A 10746-nucleotide genomic window follows, 5' to 3' on the forward strand; every position below is an offset into this window, starting at 1 on the left:
CTGACAGGACTCATCCTGGCCTGTGCTGACTTCCTGGGGTCCAGTGCACCCCTGATCATGCAGGCAGCCTCATCAGGATGGGAATGGGGAGCGCAGATGATGCTTTGTGCAGGTGGTTGGAAAGCAGACAGCAAATGTCATGAGCTTTCTCCAGAAAATGGCCAGCTTTATTTCCAGCAGTGGGAACATTACCAGCACCACCACTGCCACCACCACCATCTCCACTATCATCACCATCACCACCACTGCCATTACCACCATCACCATCATCACCACCATCACTACAATCACCACCACCACCATCACCACCACCATCATCATCACCACCACCACCATCACTACCATCACCACCACCACCTCCATCATCATCATCACCACCATCACCACCATCACCATCACCATCACCACCATCACCAACACCAACACCACCATCACCATCACCACCACCACTACCATCACCACCATCACCACCACCACCATCATCACCACCATCACCACCACCATACCATCACCACCATCACCACTACCATCACCATCATCACCACCACCATCACTACCATCACCACCACCATCATCACCATCACCACAATTACCATCACCATCACCACCATCACCACCACCACCATCATCACCACCATCACTACCATCACCATCACCACCATCACCACTACCATCACCATCATCACCACCACCATCACTATAATCACCACCACCACCATCACCACCACCATCATCATCACCAACACCACCATCACTACCATCACCATCACCACCATCATCATCATCACCACCATCACCACCATCACCATCACCACCACCACGATCACCACCACCAACAACAACAACACCACCATCACCATCATTACCACCACTACCATCACCACCATCACCACCACCACCACCACCAGCAGCAGCACCACCACCACCAGCACCACCACCACCACCATCATCATCACCACCACCACTACCATCACCACCATCACCACCACCACCATCATCACCACCATCACTACCATCACCATCACCACCACCATCACCATCACCACAATTACCACCATCACCATCACCACCATTACCAGCACCACCATCACCACACCACCATCATCACCACCATCACTACCACACACCCCTCCATCATCATCATCACCACCATCACATCACCACCACCACCAACACCACCATCACATCACACCACTACCATCACCACCATCACCACCACCACCATCCACCACCATCACTACCATCACATCACCACCACACCACTACCATCACATCATCACCACCACCATCACTACCATCACCATCACCACACCATCATCACCACCACAATTACCACCACACACCACACCATCATCACCACCATCACTACCACACCATCACCACCATTACCACTACCATCACCATCATCACCACCACCATCACTACCATCACCATCACCACCACCATCACTACAATCACCACCACCACCATCACCACCACCATCATCATCACCACCACCACCATCATTACCATCACCATCACCACCTCCATCATCATCATCACCACCACACCATCACCACCATCACCATCACCACCCATCACCACCACCACACCACCATCACCATCACCACCACCACTACCATCACCACCATCACCACCACCACCATCATCACCACCATCACTACCATCACCATCACCACCATCACCACTACCATCACCATCATCACCACCACCATCACTACCATCACCATCACCACCACCATCATCACCATCACCACAATTACCATCACCATCACCACCATCACCACCACCACCATCATCACCACCATCACTACCATCACCATCACCACCATCACCACTACCATCACCATCATCACCACCACCATCACTATAATCACCACCACCACCATCACCACCACCATCATCATCACCAACACCACCATCACTACCATCACCATCACCACCATTACCACTACCATCACCATCATCACCACCACCATCACTACCATCACCATCACCACCACCATCACTACAATCACCACCACCACCATCACCACCACCATCATCATCACCACCACCACCATCATTACCATCACCATCACCACCTCCATCATCATCATCACCACCATCACCATCACCACCATCACCATCACCACCACCATCACCACCACCAACACCACCACTACCATCACCACCATCACCACCACCACCATCATCACCACCATCACTACCATCACCATCACCACCATCACCACTACCATCACCATCATCACCACCACCATCACTACCATCACCACCACCATCATCACCATCACCACAATTACCACCATCACCATCACCACCATCACCACCACCATCATCACCACCATCATCACCATCACCACCATCACCACTATCACCATCATCGCCATCACCATCACTACCACCACCATCACACCATACCCACCACCACCACTATCGCCATCACCACCATCACCGTCACTGCCATCACCATCACCATCCCCATCCCCACCACCACCACGATCACCATCACCACCATCACCACCATCCCCATCACCGCCATCACCATCACCATCACCACCACCACTTAGCTACTACTCTCAGAGGTAAGGACTGGATATTTCTGGTTGCCCCACATGCTCTCTCCAGCCCTCTTCTTGCCACCGTTACTGCACTTCAGAAAGCTACCTGCTAGGCAGGTGACTTCTCCCACTAGGCTCCTTCACCTTTGGGCTTCTGTTTGGGGCTTCAGCCAATCAAAGATGGTGGCAGGACATCAGATTCAGGAAGGACAGACAGGACAGGAGGGGCCTTCTGACCACATCCCTCCAGGAGCACACCCTCCTGCCAGGTGGTCCCTCCCCGGGGCTCTGACCCCAGCTCTGGCAGCAGCTCTCTTTCCTTTGCTTCTTTGGTCCTAGGGGTGGTCACGTCTTCCACTACCACAGGCCCCTTGGTATTTTTCCCTCAACCTGCCAACACCTCTGAAAATGCTCTTTTCATGAACAAATCTCTTCAAACACCCCCAACGAGTGGGCCATCTGTTTCCTGCCCAGACTCTGAGAGATGCCTGTCTTGCAGCGTGCCAGGATGGCACATGCAGCCAGGGAATCCCAGCAGCACCTGTGCAAGGCCAGCACCACGGCAAAGCGTCTGGCATCACCCGTGCCCGCAGCGTCCAGGCTGAGCTCAGGGCCGGGGCCTGTCTCAGGGCTGTTCAGGAGAGCCAGGCCTCACACCGACGGAGCCCAGGCAAGCTCCAAAACCCAGGGGTGGTGAGAAGGCAGGAAAGATCCTGGGAATCAGACTGGCCAGGTGCTATGCTGGAGGGGTGAGCTGCTGCAGGCCCCAGAACCTGTCCTGACTGCCCCAGGCTGTGATGACCTGGCTCAGCTCTGGTGTCCGAGAGCCTTGGAGAGAGGGCAAAGAAAGCCCCTGGTCAGGAGGACCCACCACGCCATGCTGCGCCATGCCACGCCAGGGCAGGTGGGGAACTTCCAGGCTGGCTCCTCTCTCCTGTGCATTGCCCACCTCCCTCCCTCCATCCCCTCCTGATTCCCATCCTGTCCTTCCCCTGCTCCCATCCCGTCTGTTTTCACCAAAGAAGCTCCCTGGTTTCCCAGCTCAGAAGCCTCTGATGGGATGGCGTGAGCGGTGCCAGTGCCTGCTGTCCATTGGTCATGACCTACAAAGAGAGCAACCCTCAGAGCAAGGGGACAAGGAGGCACCTCACTGCATCCTGGGCTGGCCTCTCCTGTTCCCTTGACTCCAGGACTGGAGCCCAGAGTGACTGCTTGCCCCAGGGAGGGTCTGCAGAAGCAAGCAGGTGGGACTCTGTCATTTCTCTGCCAGCTTCTTCTGGAGAGTCCACCACTCCTGAGCCTCAGGGGTGCCCGGACAAACCCCAGCAGCGGCTGTAGGCTCTGGTGGGCGGCGCTGTCCCAGGCAGGAGGAAACTGGCTTCACTGCACAGGTGTGGCTGGAAAGGAAGCCTGAGTTTCTGGGGTGGAGCCCAACTGGGGCTGAGACTCCACTTCCCCTCCCCTGGGACCCCAGCTCCTTCCAGGGTCTGTGTGACCCCGTTTCCTTCCAGGTCTGGATCCTTGGCGCGCCAGCAGCCTCCGTCACTCTTCCTTCCTGCGGCCTCTGTAGCTCTGTCCTGTGGCCTCCTTCCTCTTTCTCTCCTGTTCTTCTCCGCAGTAACACTGGCAGCTGCCACCCCCAGCCCCTGCTGGCCACGGCTGTGAGAACCTTCTGGGGGCAGGTCACCCTTTCCTGGAGCACACTCTCATCTTGGGACTGTGAACTACCCCCAATGATCTGGGAGGTGTCCCAGGTGCTCCTGACAAAGCCCCCGTTTTTTGGAATCTCATATTTTTATGTGAACAATCCCAGTGCGTCCTCCTCCACTGCCCTATCGATACTGGCGCTTATGGGCCATGCAGCCTCCTGTCAGCCTCTGCCTACGAGGATAGCGCTCTAGGAACCAGGCGTCTCCAACCTGCGGCTCTGCCTACCCCTCCTGGCCCATCAGGATGGACACACATGTGCATCCCCAGAGCTCAGTCGAGCATGACCCACAGAGTAGTGGCCCCAAAGGTGACCACGCCCTAATCCTGGGACCTGTGAAACTGTCTCACCTTACATGGCAGAGGGGAGCTGGGGCAGGTCCCTACCCGGCTGGCAGTGGTGAGGCACCTGGATTCCCCGGCTGGCCCAGTGTGAGCACCGAGGGCAGGGGCGGGCGGACACCCAGCATCAGATGCAGTACGAGGGCCCCGCCCCCGACGGCTGGCTTGGAACTGAGGAAGAGGCTGTAAGCCAGGGAATGCAGGTGGCCTTGGGAAGCAGGAAAAGGCAGGGAAGTGGCTTCCCCCTGAGCCTGCAGGAGGAAGGCTGCCGGGACCACACTCTCATCTCCGTCAGTGAGAGCTGGGTCGGGACATCGACCTCCGGAAGGCTGAGAATGGATCTGCGTGTTCCAGCCACTGAGTGTCTGGCCGTCTGTTACCATAGGGGCGGGGAGACATGGACTGAGCAACAAGCCCCATGGGAATCTCAGTTCTGCCCCAGTGAGTGTGCGACCAGGAGTGGCCACAGCCTCCCTGAGCCCGGAATTCTCCACCTGGAACAAGGTCCGTGAAGAGCCAGACTGGCTTAGGGAGACAGCACAATCGCACCTGGTGGGACGGCCTCCTCCGTCAGGGCAGCACCTCTGTCGCGGGACATCACCAGGTATGGGTGGGCTGAGGGGCTGAGGAGAAGGGACAGGCTGGGAGCCCTGATGAGGGACAGGTGTCCTCCAAAGATGACCAAGGCGTGAGCATCTGCCTCTAGGCAGGGCTCCCAACCTTGCACCCCCAGGGGGCTACAGGTCAATGTAGTCCCACCTGGCCTGGGACTGGACAGAGCCCCAGCAAGGAACCTCAGGGGCACCCAGCTCTCCTTGTGGCTGGGAACGGGATCCAGCGAGCAGGCTCTGCCCAGGGTCTTTAAACACAGGTGAGTCTGTCCTCAATGTTTAAAGCCAGCCCTCCCCAGACTGGGAGCTGTGGCCCCGGCATGGCCCCTCCAGCCTGGGGAGAGGGGCTGTCTTGGAGCTCAGCCATCAGCCGAGGTGGGGTGTCTGAGCTGAGGAGCAGGGGGCGTCTGCAGAGGTGAGCTGAGGGAGGCAGGTCAGGCTGTCGGGGGCTGTCAGGGTCAGTTGCTGCCAGGAGTTGGGGGCAACCTGCTGGCGGGGGCACCTGGACGGTGCCTGGGCTGTTGACTGACTCAGGGTAGGTTGGCGGGGTGTGGGGAGCTGCCTTCCTGGGAGGCCTTTGCAAGGATAAAGCGTGGAATGTCGGAGATGACTCACGTCTTCTGTTCCTGGGTGGGCGGGGTCGGTAACGAAGGAAGGTCGGGAGGGAACACACGTGGGGTTACATAGCTGGACTCAAACCTGGCTCTTTCCCAGGTAAGTGCTGCACTCATGCCTGGGGCTCCCTGGAGCGCCCTGTAGGGACCCCAGAAGTGAGCATTCTTCCTGCCCCTGCTGGCCGCCGCGTTTCTCAGGAGGATCCTTTGAGGACCCTTTCATCTCAGTGAAACTGCAGGTTTCCAGCTGTGGCCAGAGCTCCTGCCAAGCCCCTCAATTAGCTGGAGTCCTTTGGTGGCCACACGGTGGCTGGCCCACTGCTGGGGGGCCATCAGGGCAGCCCGTCGTGGGAGAGACAGTTCTGGCTTCCACCTCCTCTGGGGGACTGACCTGGTGCTTGTATCGTGGAAACTACTTTTAAAAACCCGGCTCCTGGGGAGACATGGGTGTGGGCACAGCATTGGGCTGCGTGCAGCCAGCCCTGTCTTCCTGCAGGACCCTCTCTGCGCCCCCAGAGCTGTGATGTCACTGTGACTCCCAGTGGCTGCTGAGCACCCGGCGTGAGCCCCTCCTGGCCAGCTCAGCACTGACGCAAATCAAAAGCTCCCAGCTCCCCAGGCAGCTGCTGCCGTCCCAGCTGGCAGCCCTAGGCTGCCCGGCGGGGAAGCAGGGGCTCTGGTGTGAGGCCTGCCATTCGAGGTCATCAGCTGCTCTTCAGGGGGCAGCCAGCATGGCTTGTGGGGCTCCTGTGAGGTCAGGGAGAGGCAGATACTCTGAAGCTCCTGGTGGGGACAGTGGTCCCATGAAGCCACAGATTCTGCTTGCCAGGCCAGCTCCTGCTTGTCTGCCTGTTCCCCGGTGGGTGGTGGCCCCTTGACTCTGGTCACTGGCTGTTTGGTCCAGGTGGCACTTGAAGCATGGCAGGAATTCAGGCCAGGGTGCCCATAGGCTGTGAGGCAGGTGCCGTGCCTGCCCCAGGGGTGTGAACGTGGCACATGGGGTCATGCAGGGTGGCCTCTGCATGGGGGTGAGCGGCACGTGGGCTGTGTCCTATTTCCTCTGGGTCCCTTGATACCTGGGATTCTTAACAGCTCCTCCAAGGAATGAGCCCGCTGAGAGTCATGTGGGAGCCAGGCTGCATAATGGGAGGCCTGGGGCGCCCTTTAGGCCCTACCAGACTGGAGCCACCATGGAGATCTCGGCTGCCCTGGTGAGCGCCACCCACCGCTCCACAGACACATGCTGCCAGCCTACAGGAGCAACTTGTGCACCCTTAAATAGGCACACACACATGCACACACATGCACACATGCACACACGCATGCACACACATGCACACACACACATACACACATGCGCACACACACACACATACACATGGGCTTAAACACACATTCCCATGCACACCCACACAACACACTTGCTTGCACATACATATGCATGCACACACACATCAAGCACATGTACAGGACACGTGCACACAACACATGTGTGCAAAACGTGTGCACACACGTACACAGCACACATGTGTGTGTGCAATGCAAGCACACGTTCACAAGCATAACAGCAGACAGTGTGTCTCAGGATTTTGACCGTTTCTCTGTCTCCCTCCACGACACACACACACTGTGCATCTGGGGCTGAGACCCTCTGCCCTGCACTCAATGGGCATGAAAGAGCAGGGTGTCCAGGGGCTGAGAACGACTACCTGGGGGCTGACAGTGGGGCAGCTGTTCAGGGTCAGGGTGCGTCCAGGTGGGCGGGACAAGACTGGGGTTGGGGACGATGATGTGAGGCCCCTCCAGGGCACCTTTGCCCCCGACAGGCAGCCCGAGGTGAGAACTGGCTCCAGCCACCTTTCTCCGATACGTGAGGCAGACAGTCACGGGACACGGTGGACATGACGCTCTGCTGTGTGGAGAAACCCCTCTGTGTGCACAGCCCAAGTTCACCAGGCGGTCAGAGCTGGGTAAGGACAGGGAACGCAGCAGCCTGTGACCTCTCAGCCACTGAAGAGGCCACCTGTGTGGGTGGCCTTCAGAGGGCAGAACCCTCCCTGGGGAACGCACCTGCCTGGGGAGCGGCCTGTGCATTCTTGCCTGGAGACAGTAGCGACCAGCCCCCGGCGCTGTTTACCTTCCGTCTGGTGGCCCAGCAGGGAGCCACCACCCTCCCCTTTCCTGGCCTATAAGGCCTTGTCCTGGCTTTGCCCTGGGCGGGAACACTGCTGTACTGTGCTGATCCTCTGCTCCCAGCAACCCGGGGCCACCGGCAGCTTCAGGGACAACCCTGCTTCTGAACTGGGGCCACGGACACGTGGGTTACTTACAAAGCAGGTGTCCTTTTCCATGCAGAGAGCTGAAGTGCAGACCCAGAGCTCACGGGATTGCTGGTGGAAACTTCCGGAAGTGTGCAGCAGGATTGCCATGGGGTTAGGAAGCCAAGCCACCAGCAGACAGGCAGGTGCACCTCGGCAGGACCCCCCCTCTGGGGAGATCCCTGAACTGCATCTCCTGCTGGGGTCAGGGCCAGCCTGCTCCCCAGAGAGCCCCACGTGCTCCCACTGCAGGGCTGGGCTGGCACTCCTGGGCAGGGCTGGTGTCAGAGGGCCCCAAAGGCAGATCCTAGGCCTGGGCGAACCCAGGGGCTCCGGCTGCAGCTCACCCCCTAGGAAGTGGGTGCTGGGGGTCCTTAGGAGGCTCTATTCTCTCCGTGGGCTCCCCTGCAGCTCCTCCCACTGCCTCCCCGCTGCACTAGCCTTAGAGGGTGTGTGTGTTTACCTTTAATAACCTGACCCTTTGACCCAGGCTGCATTTACGCACAGCAGGCTGGCAGTCATGCTCCCCACGTGGCCGGGCTGGTGGCCGTCACCTGCAAGTGTGGACAGGGCTGGAGGGGGGACCAAGCAAGGGTTTCTGCCCTCAGGCACAGCAAAAGCCAGAGAGAAGGAAGGACCCCTGCCCCATCCGCCCCGCTGGGGAAGGTGGTGGTCAGGAGGGGTTGATCGAGGGTTGCTCCGTCACCCCAAGGTGAGGAGTAGTCGCCGGCACAGCCGACTCGACTCTCCTCCCTCCTTCTCTCTCTGCAGGTAAATAGAGGCCCAGGTGGCCCCTAGACCGAGGGAGACGTCTCTGCTCGTTTGGGCTGAGTGAGGCCAAAGGCAGCCAAGGGTTTGTTTCCCCGCCCACCCCCAGTTGAGAGTCAATATCCCACACACGCCAAACTGCCCTTTAGTTCCTAAGACGTAAATATTTGCTCTTCTGTTAAGAAAATACTCAGCGGTCCTCCTTTAAGTGCAGCGTACACCCCGGTGCCCTTCAAAAGCAAACATCGCTGTTTCCAAATGAGGAATGTGAGGAGAAAGCCTGGGTGGGGGCTTCTGGGGGTGCACACCGACCCTGCGGGCTCTGCCCCAACCTGCCTGAATGTTCTCCAAGCCCAGGGCACCCAGGAAGGAAGCCAAGTTTGGAGAGAGGGAGGCTGGCAGGAGCCCAGGGCCCTGAGACCAAGGCTGGGAGGAAGAGCGGGCTGCTCCCTGCCACTTGGTATTGCACAGCAGTCCCCAGGTCCCGCCCCTGGGGCTGCAGGCTGGAACTTCTGCTGGGAGTGAGCCAGTCTCCAGGCCCCCAGCCCCCATCCAACCTTGCCAGAGCAGCAAAGGGCAGAGAGAGGCAGGGACCTTCAGTTGCACAGGAAGGTCTGCATCTGGGTCCGTTCTGCTCACCACACATGTGGCCTTGCGCAGCCTGTCCGCCTCTCGAGGTCTCAATATCCTCACTTGCAAACTAGGGGAACACAGCTTCCTTGCACCACCGCTGAACTCCCTGGGCTGGAGCAAAGCTGTGGCTGCTGGCTAGGGGCCCCAGTTTATGGACTAGGGTGTCTCGTCCCGACGGTGTCTAGTGACCTCACGTCGGGAGCTCGGAATCGGCCATGCTGGGAGTGTTGGCACCATGGGAACTGGCAAATGCTGCACACCAAAGTCAGGTCATCGCCCACCGATGGCCCTGGTCTCCTGGAGCCTCTCTTGCCTCATCTCAGGGGCTGCATTATGGACTGGAAAGGCTGCTTGTGAGCATGGTGCATGGTGGACCCTTGCTACAGGAGTCACACGAATATAGGAGAAAACCAAGGAACAACTGAATAAACAGCTAGGGCCATGCTCTCTCATGTCTCCACGTCTGCTGGGTGTCAGAACTTCCCAGGGCAGGGGAGTAGCCTGCCCTGGGCTACTCCAGGGCCTCCATGCAAGTCCCAAGCCATCCGTCCAAAGTGCAGGGAAGCCAGGTGCCCGCACTCTCTGACTGCTTCCTATAGATACGTATGGAGCTGTCTGGGAGACTCTTCCACCCGGGTGGGTGCGTCCCTGTGCCCCAGCCCCCTCCGGAGAGGCTCCTCACTCCCAGCTCAAGCAGCTCCTGGAAGTTGTCTGTGATCTGGACCCTGCTCCAGACCACACTCTGGCTGGGAGCCGGGTTTGGGGCGTGAGAACTCCCACAGACGTGGGTTAGCGTCTGCCCCAGGGCTGGGGGAGAAGGAAGCGTGCCTGGCAGCCCAGACCATGTCATCTCATCTGGGCCTGAGACATTGGCCTGCAGAGCCCCAGGTCTCCGTCGCCGAGAGGGTATGAACAGCGTGTGTCCAACTGGAGCTCAGCGAGGACGAGCTCTGATTTCCTTCATTTTAATCACATCTTTCCAGAGGCCTCTGAACCTGACGCAGGGGTTCCCTGGGCCTCTCTCGGTGTAGGGTGTTACTGGCTTATTTTCTGCCAACAGGAGCAAAAGATTAGGCAACTCATCAGCCTGAGCTGGGCGGGGTGGAGGGTCGCGGTCAAGCCCGTATCCACCACGTGACCAGATGAGAACCGGCAAGGCCCAGGAGCTCTGAGTAAGAAAGCGCTCAGGCCG

General features: G+C 58.7%; 1 long non-coding RNA gene across 1 annotated transcript; it reads left to right on the forward strand.

The window, feature by feature from the left end:
• The first annotated feature begins 4610 nt into the window (after positions 1 to 4610).
• On the forward strand, positions 4611 to 8296 carry LOC117095851. Its single transcript, XR_004442206.1, has 3 exons — positions 4611 to 5214; positions 7662 to 7805; positions 8191 to 8296. It is a non-coding gene; the product is annotated as an uncharacterized LOC117095851 (long non-coding RNA).
• The last annotated feature ends 2450 nt before the right edge of the window (positions 8297 to 10746 follow it).

Source organism: Trachypithecus francoisi, unplaced genomic scaffold (assembly GCF_009764315.1).
Source record: "Trachypithecus francoisi isolate TF-2019V2 unplaced genomic scaffold, Tfra_2.0 Lachesis_group14, whole genome shotgun sequence".
NCBI classification, from domain to species: Eukaryota; Metazoa; Chordata; class Mammalia; order Primates; family Cercopithecidae; genus Trachypithecus; species Trachypithecus francoisi.